Raw genomic sequence first — 16,191 nt, 5'->3', positions numbered from 1 at the left:
GTGGCTGAAGGACTTCCGGTCTCCCCTGCCTAGGCCTCTCTCGGGGTGGGGCCAGGAGTCGCGTCGGGCCCCGCCCCTCTCGGGGCCCCGCCCCACAGTCCTGAGTCCCGCCTCTATACGTGACGTCACCTAAGGATGGGCCTGGCCAGGCCATTTGGACCCCGCCCAGAGGGCCCCAGAGGGCCGCGGACAAGTGGTCCAATGGAAGAGAGGGGGAAACCGTTGTGCGGGCTGGTCACCCAACCTGCTGTCAGCCCTATGACCTGTCAGGCCCCAGCACTGTTTGCTGATCTCGGGCTGGAGCCGTGGAGGGTCCCTGGGGAGGTTTAGCACTAACAATGTTCTCTATCGTGGGTTTTAAAGCTCTTCCAGATTGCTCTCTTTTCATCCTTCCGTGCTGTTACCGCTCGACTGTTAAAGACCTACTGTTCAAGGTCCTCCTCAAACATCCCCACTAGAAGTCTCCAGCTCATTCCGCGCCCCTCATCCAACACACCTAGGTGTCTCCTTTGAGTCCCACAGAACTGTTTGCACATCCCAGTTAGGGCTTCAGTCCTTCAAGGAAATGTATTGTTTGGGCTTTGTGTTTTTTTTTGTTTTTTTTTTTCTTTTTTTGCTAATCCGGGTCTTAGTTGGGGCGCTCAGGATATTTGTTGCTGCATGCGAACTCTTAGTTGTGACTTGTAGGATCTAATTCCCTGACCAGGAATGGAACCTGGGCCCCCTGCGTTGGGAGTGCAGAATATTGGCCACTGGACCACCAGGGAAGTACACAAACACGTTTCTTGGCGCCTGTTATTTGCTAGGCACTGTTTTTAAATTTCTCCATTACTTTTTGTCTCTCATCAGATTTGAGGGCAGGAGCCCATGTCCTTATGGAATCTGTCAGCCCTTTTCCCCCTTTTGCCAGCTCAGCATCTCAGAAGGGGAGGGGAAAAGGCAGGCTTTGGAATCAGGCCCAGCCTGCTCCAAATTCAGCTCTACCTTAAAGAGAGCAGCCTGCCCTCTGGCAACTTTCCTAACCTGACCCCTCTCAGACCCTCTCAGACCCTCTCAGCCCCTCTCAGCCTTTGTGAGGATTAAAAAGCATCTAGCAGGAAGGGGCAGTGGCTGAGAGGAGCAAGCCCACGTCCAAGGAGCGGTGGCTGCGCGGGCGCAGGAGGGCCGAGAGGAGCTACCCCACATTCAAGGTCAAGAGGGGCGACCTCGTCCAAGGTAAAGAGCTGCAGCTGCGCTTTGCTGGAGCAGCTGTGAAGAGATACCCCACATCCAAGGTAAGAGAAACCCAAGTAAGATGGTAGGTGTTGCAAGAGGGCATCAGAGGGCAGACACACTGAAACCATAATCACAGAAAACTAGCCAATCTGATCACATGGACCACAGCCTTGTCTAAGTCAGTGAAACTAAGCCATGCCATGTGGGGCCACCCAAGACAGATGGGTCATGGTGGAGAGGTCTGACAGAATGTGGTCCACTGGAGAAGGGAATGGCAAACCACTTCAGTATTCTTGCCTTGAGAACCCCATGAACAGTATGAAAAGGCAAAACGATAGGATACTGAAAGAGGAACTCCCCAGGTTGGTAGGTGCCCAATATGCTACTGGAGATCAGTGGAGAAATAACTCCAGAAAGAATGAAGGGATGGAGCCAAAGCAAAAACAACACCCAGTTGTGGATGTGACTGGTGATAGAAGCAAGGTCCAATGCTGTAAAGAGCAATATTGCATAGGAACCTGGAATGTCAGGTCCATGAATCAAGGCAGATTGGAAGTGGTCAAACAGGAGATGGCAAGAGTGAATGTCGACATTCTAGGAATCAGCAAACTAAAATGGACTGGAATGGGTGAATTTAACTCAGATGACCATTATATCTACTATGGGGTAGCCACCATGGTCAACAATGCAGTACTTGGATGCAATCTCAAAAACGACAGAATGATCTCTGTTCATTTCCAAGACAAACCATTCAATACCACAGTAACCCAAGCCTATGCCCCAACCAGTAACGCTGAAGAAGCTGAAGTTGAATGATTCTATGAAGACCTACAAGACCTTTTAGGACTAACACCCCAAAAAGATGTCCTTTTCATTATAGGGGACTGGAATGCAAAAGTAGGAAGTCAAGAAACACCTGGGGTAACAGGCAAATTTGCCCTTGGAGTATGGAATGAAGCAGGGCAAAGGCTAATAGAGTTTTGCCAAGAGAACGCACTGGTCATAGCAAACACCCTCTTCCAACAACACAAGAGAAGACTCTACACATGGACATCACCAGATGGTCAACACCAAAATCAGATTGATTATATTCTTTGCAGCCAAAACTGGAGAAGCTCTATACAGTTAGCAAAAACAAGACTGGGAGCTGACTGTGGCTCAGACCATGAACTCCTTATTGCCAAATTCAGACTTAAATTGAAGAAAGTAGGGGAAACTACTAGACCATTCAGGTATGACCTAAATCAAATCCCTTATGATTATACAGTGAAGTGAGAAATAGATTTAAGGGACTATATCTGATAGACAGAGTGCCTGATGAACTATGGACGGAGGTTCATGACATTGTACAGGAGACAGGGATCAAGACCATCCCCATGGAAAAGAAATGCAAAAAAGCAAAATGGCTGTCTGGGGAGGCCTTACAAATAGCTGTGAGAAGAAGAGAAGTGAAAAGCAAAGGAGAAAAGGAAAGATATAAGCATTTGAATGCAGAGTTCCAGAGAATAGCAAGGAGAGATAAGAAAGCCTTCCTCAGTGATCAATGCAAGAAAATAGAGGAAAACAACAGAATGGGAAAGACTAGAGATCTCATCAAGAAAATTAGAGATACCAAGGGAACATTTCATGCAAAGATGGGCTTGATAAAGGACAGAAATGGTATGGACCTAACAGAAGCAGAAGATATTAAGAAGAGGTGGCAAGAATACACAGAAGAACTGTACAAAAAAGAGCTTCACGATCCAGATAATCACGATGGTGTGACCACTGACCTAGAGCCAGACATCCTGGAATGTGAAGTCAAGTGGGCCTTAGAAAGCATCACTACGAACAAAGCTAGTGGAGGTGATGGAATTCCAGTTGAGCTATTTCAAATCCTGAAAGATGATGCTGTAAAAGTGCTGAACTCAATATGTCAGCAAATTCGGAAAACTCAGCAGTGGCCACAGGACTGGAAAAGGTCAGTTTTCCTTCCAATCCCAAAGAAATGCAATGCCAAAGAATGCTCAAACTACCGCACAATTGCACTCATCTCACACACTAGTAAAGTAATGCTCAAAATTCTCCAAGCCAGGCTTCAGCAATACATGAACCATGAACTTCCAGATGTCCAAGTTGGTTTTAGAAAAGGCAGAGGAACCAGAGATCAAATTGCCAACATCCGCTGGATCATGGAAAAAGCAAGAGAGTTCCAGAAAAACATTTATTTCTGCTTTATTGACTATGCCAAAGCCTTTGACTGTGTGAATCACAATAAACTGTGGAAAATTCTGAAAGAGATGGGCATACCAGACCACCTGACCTGCCTCTTGAGAAACCTGTATGCAGGTCAGGAAGCAACAGTTAGAACTGGACATGGAACAACAGACTAGTTCCAAATAGGGAAAGGAGTACATCAAGGCTGTATATTGTCACCCTGCTTATTTAACTTATATGCAGAGTACATCATGAGAAATGCTGGGTTGGAAGAAGCACAAGCTGGAATCAAGATTGCCGGGAGAAATATCAATAACCTTATATACACAGATGACACCACCCTTATGGCAGAAAGTGAAGAGGAACTAAAAAGCCTCTTGATTAAAGTGAAAGAGGAGAGTGAAAAAGTTGGCTTAAAGCTCAACATTCAGAAAACTAAGATCATGGCATTTGGTCCCATCACTTCATGAGAAATAGATGGGGAAACAGTGTAAACAGTGTCAGACTTTATTTTTGGGGGCTCCAAAATCACTGCAGATGGTGATTGCAGCCATGAAATTAAAAGACGCTTACTCCTTGGAAGGAAAGTTATGACCAACCTTGATAACATTAAAAAGCAGAGACATTACTTGGCCAACAAAGGTCCATCTAGTCAAGGCTATGGTTTCTCCAGTGGTCATGTATGGATGTGAGAGTTGGACTGTCAGGAAAGCTAAGCACTAAAGAATTGATGCTTTTGAACTGTGGTGTTGGAGAAGACTCTTGAGAGTCCCTTGGACTGCAAGGAGATCCAACCAGTCCATTCTGAAGGAGATCAGTCCTGGGTGTTCATGGGAAGGAATGATGCTGAAGCTGAAACTCCAATACTTTGGCCACCTCATGCAAAGAGTTGACTCATTGGAAAAGACCCTGATGCTGGGAGGGATTGGGGGCAGGAGGAGAAAGGGATGACAGAGGATGAGATGGCTGGTTGGCATCACTGACTCGATGGACATGAGTCTGAGTGAACTCTGGGAGTTGGTGATGGACAGGGAGGCCTGGCGTGCTGCGATTCATGGGGTTGCAAAGTCAGACACAACTGAGTGACTGAACTGAACTGAACTGAGCAGGAAGGGGTGGGCACCCACAGAGCAGTTGCCCACCCGTCCAATTATTCTTGCACAAATCGTTGTTTGGGGTCTCTAATGTCAATCCTAAAGAAAATCAACCCTGAATGTTCATTGGAAGGACAGATGCTGAAGCTGAAGCTCCAGTACTTTGCCCACCTCATGCAAAGAGCTGACTCACTGGAAAAGACCCTGATGCTGGGAAAGATTGAGGGCAGGAGGAGAAGGGGCAACAGAGGATGAGGTGGTTGGATGGCATCACTGACTCAATGGACATGAGTTTGAGCAAGCTCCAACAGATAGTGGAGGACAGGGAAACCTGGTGTGCTGCAGTCTGTGGGGTTGCAGAGAGTCAGACACACTGAATGAATGGACAACAACAACATGCCGTGCACTGCCACGCGAGTGGCCGATGAGATGAGATCACGTCCTTGTCTTCCCACCGGGGCAGATGTAAAAGGAAGTGATAAGAATTGGGAGGAAAAAATAATGCGTAAGGATGGAGAGAAAGGAGCTGCTTTTATACCTGAAATGTTGCTGGAGAGCCTGTCTGATAAGAGGACCTGAGTAGGACCTGCAGGAGGGGCATTCCAGGTATTGGCCCTCAGGTGGGCCCTTAGTCTATCTTAGGAGCAGCCAGGGAGGCGGCCAGTGCCTGGGGGAATAGAGTGAGCAAGAGGTGAAGAAGAGGCAAGACAGGAGGTCCTTGTCACAGACAGGGGAGAGGAGACCATCTGAGACAGGAGCCACCAGAGGATTTGGAGTAAAGTAGTGATGGGATCTGACATCCATTAGTTTGTCTGTGGTTAAAAAAAAAATTATACTTAGAATTACCCAACTGGACTTAGTTTAGATGATACAATTTGTTGGCACCACCCAAAGCATTACAGGGCCTGTCGAACCTATATGCCTTTTTCTCTCCATCAGACCCCATCAGGGTGCTGGCCTGGCTAGGTGATGTCATAAAAGCATCTTCCCAGCCTGTCTGATACCTGTGTTGATGGCCTTGACCTCCACAAAGAACATGAGTGTGTTGCTGTCTTCTCTTTCACAGCGGATCCAGTGGCCTGCGGGATGTGGTACTGGCATAGTGGTCAAGCTTGGTTCTCCTGGGAATGCACTTATGAGAATATTTAGGCTCCCATTGGAGCCATGGTGTCTATGTCCTCTGGAAGGTGGGTGACATGTGGATTTTCTTTTGTGTGTGTGTCTTTGGTTGCATTTCAGCACTGCCTTCCTGACCTTCAAAGTCTGTTTTGACGTTAGCTCTGGGAGGGCAGGGGCTTTCTTCTTCACTTTTGGTGTCATCTTTGAGAAAAAGGCCCCTGCATTCTATTTTCAAAGGATCAGTCTGACTGGAGACTAATAGAAGGCTGAAGGGCTAAAGCAGAGTGACTGGTCAAGAGGCTGCTGCAAAGCCCCAGGGGAGAGAGGACAGGGGCTTGGCCCAGGGGGCAGCAGTGTGGAGGGGAGTGGTCGGATCCAGGAAGTATTCGGAGGTAGGGCCACAGTTTGTTGATGGGGGAGTGAGACGGAGGGTCAACCATGGCTTTGGGGTCCTGCCTGAGTAATGCCCTATTGCTTCCCCTGCTCCAACCTATTCAAGAGCATCTTCCAGGCTTCCCATGTTTCTAAGAGAAGGCAGTTTTCTGGGGTCTAGAGTCTCCACTCACATAAAGGAAGATCTCCCATGACAGAGGGAGCCCCATCAATACTGGGGAGACCGTGGACCCCTGGAACATCTAGGAAAGGGAGGGACCTGGATAGGGGCTTTGAGGAGGCTAAGATTTAGGAGTAATAATGTGTGTGGCATCTGGGATCTTAGGCATCATTCCCCGAGGGCTGGATTGGTGTGGGAGAAACACCGAAATGGCAGCAGACCCTACATGTGCCTTTATGAAGCAGCTGTTGTGTGCCAGGCACGTGGCTAAGTACTTTACAAATGTTGTTCATGTCAAAAGTCCACGTTGGGTCAGCATGATTGTCCTGATGATGATAGGCAAAGCAGAGAAAGGTTCAGGCATTTCCCTAAGACACCAAGCCAGGCAGCTGAGAGGCTCACTGTGGAGCCCAGGTCTGTCTTACTCCAAAATGTGTATTCTTCCAACTCTTTGAGGCTGCCCTACTTTGCTCTTTAAGGAAATAATTTTGTGACCCACATAAGCCTAATTGGTGACATTCCCAGATGGAAGACCAAGGGAACTTTTATATCTCCCCTGACCCTCCTGTTCTGGAGAACATTAGTTTTAGGAAGGAAAGAGGAAGGCCCCTTGGGCATCTGCCCTTCAGATAAGCTCCCGCAGACTCTTCTTGCTCTTCAGAGCAAACTCTGGGAGACAGTGAAGGATAGGAAATCTGGGTGTGCTGCATCCTTGGGGCTCACGAAGAGTTGTATGTGCCTTAGAGACTGAACAGCAACAAGACAGAAAGCCAACCCAGCCCACCAACCCTCCCCAGCCTACCCAGGGAGACTCAGGGTGTAGGAAAGTGTAGATGCTCTTACTACCCAGGATGATGGAGATGTTGACTATGACCGGATCAATGAAGACTCCGTGATATAAGCGGCCAGGGACCTGGAAATCATTCTCTGAGAGCTAACTCCATCCTCATGGGGTTTGCTATCTTCAGATGTCATCGATTCTGTATTTACCAGACTAGAACCTGATACCCCGGACAGATGTTTCCCCCATTGTCCTGTGAAATCTTTGCTGCCCACATTGTGCCAGGTGGTGCTGAAATGGGCAAAGGGAACGGAAGCTTGTTCACTGAATACCTCTCTTTGGCAGGCACCAGGAGTAGCGGACTGAGGGCAGAAGATGTGTGGGCTCAGAGCCCAGATCCCAGCTCCCCACTTTCCACTTGTGCACCTCGGGGAGTTCCAGGATGTAGAAGAGAGACGGGGAGACTGAGTACAGTGACCAGCCCAGGGCAGTTGCTCGGGGAGTGGCAGTTGGCTTTCCTTCACATCCTTCACCCCCATGGATTGACTACAGCCTGCCAGGGCAGTGCACTAGCGTACCCACTTTTTAAAAATTGCTGCTGCTGCTAAGTCACTTCAGTCGTGTCCGACTCTGTGTGACCCCATAGACGGCAGCCCACCAGGCTCCCCCGTCCCTGGGATTCTCCAGGCAAGAACACTGGAGTGGGTTGCCATTTCCTTCTCCAATACATGAAAGTGAAAAGTGAAAGGGAAGTCGCTCAGTCGTGTCTGACTCTTCGAGACCCCGTGGACTGCAGCCCATCAGGCTCCTCCGTCCATGGGATTTTCCAGGCAAGAGTGCTGGAGTGGGGTGCCATTGCCTTTTAAAAATTATTTTAAGCTTAATCCATGTTGTCATATCAGTTTATTCCATTTTACTGCTAGATAATATTCCATTACGTGTGTGTACCACAATTTTTAAAATATTTATTTATTTTACTGCCTTGGGTCTTAGTTGCATCGTATGGGATCTTTCATCACTTGGGATGATGTGACTCGAGTTGCCCTGCTGCGTGTGGGATCTTAGTTCCCCAATCAGGGATGGAACCTGCGCCTCTTTTGTTGGAAGGCAGATTCTTAACCCCTGGATCACAAGAGAATTCTCTCAGTGTACCCATTTTACAGATGAGGCACCATTCAGACAGCTTCATGACTTAGCTATTGAACAGGCTTTCACCTCCTCAAGGGGCAAACTGGAAGTCCCCGTGCTGGGCTGGACCAAGATGTGTTCTTGCTTCACATCAAGCTTTGTAAGATACAGACAAATATAAAAGACAGCTTTCTAGTTCGGCTTAAATGTTTAGAAGATCTGGAAGCACTGGCTCAGAGTTTGAGCTCCCCCCGCACGCTGATCCCCACTGCTCCCTGTCATCTTATCCATGGGTGTTCATTCATCTACATGACTCGTTGGGCTCCTGTATCCTGCCGAGTCTGCCAAAGCCTCACAAGGCTTTCTCATCTGAGCTGGAAAGGAAAGGGATTCGGAGAGAAAGCATGATTGCCCACCAGAGTCAGGATGGGTACCCTCTCTGACGTATCTTCCCAGCTATAATCACAAAGCATCAAGCCTTAAAATATAGAAAGAGGAAACCAGAACAGCACAGCTGTGCTCAAAGCTAAGATAAATACCTCCACAGCTCAGGACGGGAACTGAAGCTGAAGTTCTTGGTACAGCCTGGGAGCCAAGGTGGACTCTTGGAGAGTGCTGGGACCTGCAGGGCTCCCAAACCCGCCTCCTGGAAGTCCCAGGAGAAAATCCAGGCATGGTGGGGCAGCTAGAGTTGAAGAAATGAGAGTTAAGATTATTCCAGTCAAGGGCAAAGTATTACAGGAAGCAGGTGGATGTGGATGGAGAAGGAAATGGCAACCCACACCAGTATTCTTGCCTAGAGAATTCCATGGACAGAGGAGCCTGGTGGGCTGCCATCTGTGGGGTCGCACAGAGTCAGATACAACTGACGTGACTTAGCAGCAGCAGCAGCAGTGGGTGTGGAGGGCTGAGGGTCGCTGGGCTGAGGGTTAGACCTGAGAGTTTATTCAGCTTAATTTTTCCCCTGCACAGACCCCCCTCTTCAACTGTACAGTCACTCAAGAGACAGAAAAGACTGGCCAAATTGTACTTTAAAAAAAATCTTATGTCTATGGTGAATTCATTTTGTTACAAGGAGCAAGGGAGGGATTGTAATTAATCTTTTTTTGAAACGACTGTCTGATATTTATGAAACTATCCTTCTTTCCCCTAATGCCACTTTTATCATATATCAAATTCCTGTGTGTATTTGAGGACCCCGTCTCCAAGTCTTCAGAACAGAGTGGCAACTTCACATTAGCCGACTTCCAGGTCAGGGTACTGCCTTCCAATGTCTACTACTGTTATTACAAGTTAGAGGCCAGGGAGACCAGTCACCCGAGGAAGGGTGAGTTACTCTGTGCCCAGGTCAGTACAATTCATGGAGGATTTAGTGAGTGTGTCCAGGCCTGGGGCAGACCACTGGAGACCCAAAAGTGAGGCCCAGCCCCTCTGCGTAGACAAGAGAGATGCTCCAGAGGTATGTCCTCTGTTCATGCTTCTCTCGGAGCTCCAGCACCTCTGGTTCACTTCCTCTGTAAAGGGGAGAGAAGGTTCCCTTCCTCGCCCCCCCACCCCCACCTCCTACCCCGCTGTGCCTTCAGCACTCTGACATGCCCCCAGCATCGCCTTCATCGTGTTGTGTTACTTCCTGAGATTGGTTTTCTTTTATCATTTTCCAAAATTCTAATTTTTATACATTTGCTTTTCCATTCTGTGGCCTGTATTTTTATCATCTGGCTTACATCCAGGGTGGTGTCCAGCGAGAAGGAAGAGGAAGGAAAGAAGGGAGCAAGCGAGGCAGGTTCTGGCTCTCCCACTAGGGGGCAGCGCTGCGCCACGAGAAGGCTGGTAGAGCCCTGGTCTTTAATCCGGCTGGAAGCGGTTCCCAGCCTTTCAGCAATTCTACCCTTAATCTCCCGAAATCCTAGGCTCCCCACCTCCAATCTCATATTCTGGAATGTGGGAGGAAACCCTTCGTTCGGATTACGGGAGAGATCATATAGCCAAAGGGCCTGGTGTGGACACAGAAGAGGCTCGGGGGCCGGGTGGCCTTTCTTGTGGATCAGAGGCTCTATGGTGAGGGCTTCAGGAGTTGCAGCTCGAGAGCTCATAGTTGTGGCACCCGGGCTTCTTTCCTCCCAGGCATGTGGAATCTTCAAGGACCTGGGATCGAACCGGTGTCCCTTGCATTGCAAGGCAGATTCTTAACCACAGGACCACCAGGGAAGCCCCAGCGTGCCTTTGACAAAAGGGCACACACAGTTGAGAAATCCTGGGTGTGGGTTTTTTTGGGTTTTTTTTTTTTTTTTCCTTTTTAATTTGGCTGTACCAGGTCTTAGTTGCAGCATGTAGGATATAGTTCCCCGACCAGGGATTGAACCCCGGACGCTTAGATTGGGTGTGCAGAGCCTCAGCCAATGGACCATTAGGGAAGTCCCTGGTTGTATTTTAGCAGAGGCTCCATATAGCAGCCAGTGCTATAAGCTATATGCTCCACACACACCCCTGTATTTTTTCTGGTAGTGGATGGAGAAGTTCTTTTTTATTAAAGAAAAGAACTTTTTTTTCTGGCTACACCGTAAAGTTTGCACGATCTTAGTTCTCTGACTAGGAATTGAACCCAGTCCCTTGGCAGTGAAAGCACAGAGTCCTAACCACTGGACTGCCAGGGAATTCCCAAGAACTTTTTTGGTTACTATTTGTTTATTTGACTGCACCAGGTCTTAGTGGTGGCATGCAGAATCTTCGAGCTTCATTTCGGCGTGTGTGATCTTTAGTTGTGGTGTGTGGACTCTCAGTTGGGGCATATGGAATCTAGTTGTGGCATGTGGTTCTTTGACGAGGGATCGAACCCGGACCTCCTGCATTGAGAGTGTGGAGTCCTAGCCACTGGACCATTAGGGAAGTATCCCCAAGAACTTCTTTTCTAGGAGCTTCCAGCAGTTTATTCTGTATCATGACCAATCTAGATAGCATATTCAAAAGCAGAGATGTTACTTTGCCAAGAAAGGTCCGTCTAGTCAAGGCTATGGTTTTTCCAGTGGTCATGTATGGATGTGAGAGTTGGACTGTGAAGAAAGCTGAGCGCCCAAGAATTGATGCTTTTGAACTGTGGTGTTGGAGAAGAGTCTTGAGAGTCCCTTGGACTGCAAGGAGATCCAACCAGTCCATCCTAAAGGAGATCAGTCCTGGGTGTTCTTTGGAAGTAATGATGCTAAAGCTGAAACTCCAGTATTTTGGCCACCTCGTGCGAAGAGTTGACTCATTGGAAAAGGCTCTGATGCTGGGAGGGACTGGGGGCAGGAGGAGAAGGGGACGACAGAAAATGAGATGGCTGGATGGCATCACCGACTCCATGGATGTGAGTTTGAGTGAACTCCGGGAGTTGGTGATGGACAGGAAGGGCTGGCGTGCTGTGATTCATGGGGTCACAAGGAGTTGGACACGACTGAGCGACTGAACTGAACTGAAGTCCCAATTGGGCCACTTGTCCATCCCTGAAGCTATCGCCCTGACCAGGCCATGGATGTACTCATTGGCTTAGCCATGCAGGGCCACCTTGGAAGCTGGGTGTACCCACTAGGAGATACTGAGAAGAACAGGTGCAGATGTCCACAGCAGGTAGCACTGACTGAGTACTTACTGGATGCCCAGCTCTGTGCCCACTGCTTCACAGGCCTCATTTAATACCCACACCCAGCCAATGCTTTGAGGTTGGAGTTGTCATCCCCACTTTACAAATGCTGAGCTGAACACATCTAGGGTCATGTGATTAGCAACTTGGAATCTGGATTTTGGACCCTGAGTGGTTGGATCATAACCCTGGTATACAGTAGGTGATCAGTAATGGTAGCTACTATTAGGGAATTTTCAAGGATGACTCTCAGATTTCCAGCTGTTGTGACAGGGAAGATGACGCATCATCAACAGGATGGAACGTACGGGGAAAAGAGCCTTTGGGGAAGCTGAGTTCCATTTGGCTCTTCGGTGTTTGAAGTGACCGTGACACTCAACACCAGTGGGATCCATGAATAAGGTGCTCAGGAGAGAGGACTCCCTGGAGAGATTTATCTGATCCCACCTTTATTTTTAGATTAATTAATTACTTTTGGCTGCGCTGGGTCTTGTGCACGGGCCCTCTTTAGCTGCTGAGTAGGGGCTGCTCTTCGTTGCAGTGCCCAGGCTCCTCACCATGGTGGCTTCTCCTGACGCGGGGCACGGGCTCTAGGTGCACGGGCTTCAGTACTTGCAGCACTGGGCTCAGTAGTTGTGGCACACGGGCTTAGTTGCCCTGCTGCAAGTGAAATCTTCTCAGACCAGGGATCAAACCCATATCCCCCGCATTGGCAGGTGGATTCTTATCCACTGTATCCACCAGGAAAATCCCTCGATCCCACCTTGATAAGAATCATGAACTGTAAGCAGAGTTGTGGGCCCAGGACCAAGCCCCAGAGAGACCCCTTATTGAAGGCCTGTATGGGGTAAATTGTTAGTCACTCAGTCGTGTCCGACTCTTTGCGACCCCATGGATTGTAGCCCACCAGGATCCTCTGTCCATGGAGTTTTCCAGGCAAGAATACTGGAGTGGATTGCCATTCCCTTCTCCAGGGGATCTTCCTGACCCAGGGATTGACCCTTGGTCTCCTGCATTGCAGGCAGATTCTTTACCATCTGAGCCACCAGGAAAGCCCTATGGGGTAAAAGGGGCCCAGAAAGGCAACCAGGAAGGAATGACAAGGAGGAGGAAGAGAAATGCACAGAGGCTAAGGGAAGGAGTGTTGAAAAGGGATGCATGGTGCATGTGTCAAGCACACCACGTGAGGAAATGCAGGGAGGTGTCAGTCATAATAATGACTCACATCTACAAAGTCCTCACAGTGCTCCAGGCTCTGTTCCAAGCTCTGGGCATCCTCACACCCACTCCAGAAGCCTGTTATATGAAGACCCTCAGCTCACAGATGATCCAGGAGAGGAGGTTGACCAAGGGCTGGTGAAAGGCTTGCTGAAGGCAGCTGAGATTGTACCAATGGTGACATCTTTGCCCCGAGTTTGGGGGAGCATCTCCCTTCCTTTTCAGTCAATGTAGAATGGGCTCTGGTTGATCTAAGCCAATCAGTATATGCCAACCCCTCTCCACTCTCAGTGGTCAAAGCATGATCACATGACCTCATCCAAGTCAGTGAGATCTGCGATCCAGACCCAGGGCTTTTAGGAGCTCTATTTCTTCTGTGCTGAGTACACAAGATGGGATGGTGTGAGCCCTGGAGCTGCTACAGCCATCTTACAGGCATGAGGGGTAAAACCGTCTGGGAATGAGGGCAACACCTGTTGGGATGTGGAGCTGGGCTGAGCCACAGAGAGAGCTGGATGACCATGTGACATTGAGCTCTGCCTCAAGCTGCAGCTGAAGGCTTTACCATTACTGACATTTATTGCCAGCAACCAATAAGCTCTTCCTCTGCTTTTCTAGTTTGGGCTGGACTTTCTATCCTTCATTGAAAGCAAACTGTATCAGTTATGTAGGGCCACAATTAGGCTGAGTAACAAATCACCCCCACAGTTTAGTGGCTGAAGCAATTCAGCTCATGAGACTGGATTGATGGGTTGGACTTGACTTGGAAGTCCTCTGGCCTTGACCAGTGGGATGATGGAGACAGCCAGGCCACATGTAGAGGCCCCAGTGATAACAATTATGTCACTGTTGATGTTTTGTCTCTGGAAGCTTTCAGGAGTCTAGGATAGGTGCTTCAAAGATGGTCTGTGCTACTGATGGAGGGTCGAGCTTTTCTTACAAATACTGCAGGCTGTGGAAGGGTAGATGAGAGGCCAGATTGGTTTTTTCTCTTAATTTGGGTTTGTGTGATGCTTCCTTGGGATCATGGTCAGGCAGTGGTTTTTTTCAGCAGCAGACCTCATGGGTAAAATGGGTCCTTCTCAGAGCCTCTTCTCAGTGGGTCTGTGAGGGTGAGGGAGACCTGTCTATGTGACTGTTGACGGGCTGGCAGGCTCATTCTTTGTGTGTTATCCCTTCCTTCATCAAAACAATGCAGGTCAGGTCTGAGCAGGTGGACATGTCTCTATAGCAGCTGTCCACCCACTGCAGATCAGAAAAACTGTTCAGCTGAGCCCAGCCTGAATTGTAGAATTGGGAGCAAATAGATTGTTGTTTTATCTACTATATTTCAGGGTGATTTGTGTTGCATTAATAAATAGCAACAGCGTTTAAAAACAAACAAACAAAAAGACTATTAAAAGACTATATTAATTTGGGGGGCTTCCCTGGTGACTCAATGGTAAAGAATCTCCCTGCCAATGCAGGAGACACAGGTCCAATCCCTGGTCCCGGAAGATCCCACATGCCATGGGACAACTAAGCCTGTGGACCTCAACTACTGAGCCTGTGCTGCAGAGGCCGGGAGCTGCAACTACAGAGCCCACCTGCCGCAACCACTGAAGCCTGAGCACCCTAGAGCCTGTGCTCTGCAGCAAGACAAGCCACTGCAACAAGAGGCCCTTGCACTGCAACGAGAGTAGCCCCCACTTGCCACAACCAGAGAAAAGCCTGTGCAGCAACGGAGACCCAGCAAAACCAAATAAATAAACAATTTTTTTTAAACTGTATTAATTTGAAAGAGTTAGTTTCCTATTACAACTGAGTCACTGGGAATTCACCGGAACAGCAGGTGAAGAGTCAAGGATGCTGGCCCTGGGCAAGGCCTCTCACTCCTTTGAGCTTTAACCAGAGATCTGTTTTAACCCCAAACATCTGTGGGTGTTTCATGATTTGGGGCACATGGGTGGAGATTTCCAATGGGCTCCAGGATGATGGGCCTTTGGGATTTGGGGGTTTTATCTACACACAGCCAAAGCCCCCACTTGCAAAGCATACTGGGAGGATTTTAACGATAGGTCTTGACTGCAGTCATCACGTTTGCTCTTGTCTCTTCCAACCTAATGGAGCTTACCAGGTTGCCAAGCTTTTCTCTTTATTTCATTTTATCCTCTGCATGCAGTAAAGCTTTCTATGGGCTATTTTGGTAGAGAGGAGAATGAGTCTGGAAGAAAATATATGTTCCCCCCTCCAAGGTCATGGAGCCCATCGATGCCGCCACACCTACCTGGATGGCCAGCGGAGGGGATGTGTTTTACTTGATGCTCACAGACAGACAGCGACACTGGTTCCTGCGTGATGCCAACCTCTGGGTTCTGGGGACTCTGTGCCAGCCTTGCCTCACTGTCCTGAGGTCATGCTTCCCTGTCTTCTCCACTGACTGTGGTCCCTCTGAGAACAGGGACTGTCCTCTCTCTCGGTGACCCACGACCCAGCACTGTGCCTGGCTGTCAGAAGCCTGGATGATGTCTGAATGATGGCACTGGCATCACCCCCAGCCTCTCCACCTCTCCCCCTACCCTCCTCTTCCTCCCCGAATGGACTCAGAGATGGAGTGAAGTTTGGCAGTTAAGATCTCAGTCTCTGGAGTTAGGCAAACTGCCCTTCCTTGCCTTACTGAATGTATCCAAGCCTCACTTTCCACATCTGTAACATGGGAATGATAAGGGAGGGAACTCTCTTATCCCAGAGTTTGGCACAAAATAGGCATTTCATTAAAAATGTTTGTGAAGGATTACAATGGTGATGATTCATTATCAGACATGATTTAAAGGCTGTAAACTTGACCTTAAGTGGCAGGTGGGTCACTGTTGCCATCTTTCAGATAGATGCAGCATCTCCATCTCTCCCACTCCTCAATTCTGTACCTGCGGGCGCCTTCCTGGGCTTTGGAGTGTGGCTAGGAGTCCAGGCATCAGTTATGGGCATAAAGGGCTCAGCACTTCCTGGGTGCTCAGGCTACATCTCTCCCACTCCTGCTCAAGTCTGCAATTGCGAGCACCTTCCTGTGCTTTGGGGGTGTGGCTAGGAGTCCAGGCATTAGTTATGGGCATAAAGGGCTCAGCACTTTCCAGGTGCTCAGGAGACATGAGCCCCTGCTCTGGTCAGCAACACTGTGGTCACTCCTCTTCCCTGTCCCCAGCCTCAGTTTCTCCATCTAAGAGGCTGCACAGCCGCCCCATGAGGGACCGAGGCAGAGTTCATCTTTGAGACTCTCCTTAGAAAATATCCA

The 16,191-nt window shown here is 48.8% G+C and overlaps 1 long non-coding RNA gene across 2 annotated transcripts; it reads left to right on the top strand.

Moving 5' to 3' along the window:
- The first annotated feature begins 33 nt into the window (after nucleotides 1-33).
- LOC147373102 (uncharacterized) lies at nucleotides 34-15,699 on the top strand. Of its 2 annotated transcripts, XR_015164524.1 has the most exons (3): nucleotides 34-1,274; nucleotides 5,572-5,692; nucleotides 14,387-15,699. It is a non-coding gene; the product is annotated as an uncharacterized LOC147373102 (long non-coding RNA). The 2 variants fall into 2 exon arrangements; XR_015164523.1 differs by lacking the exon at nucleotides 34-1,274 and having other exon boundaries at nucleotides 1,611-5,692.
- Nucleotides 15,700-16,191: the final 492 nt, after the last annotated feature.

The sequence above is a fragment of the Bos grunniens genome, chromosome 5, assembly GCF_055505025.1.
Source record: "Bos grunniens cultivar Pamir isolate PY7600 chromosome 5, Bosgru_T2T1.0, whole genome shotgun sequence".
Classification (NCBI taxonomy): domain Eukaryota; kingdom Metazoa; phylum Chordata; class Mammalia; order Artiodactyla; family Bovidae; genus Bos; species Bos grunniens.
The sequence above is the reverse complement of the archived record's forward strand: the minus strand, read 5'-3'. Positions and strand labels throughout refer to the sequence as shown.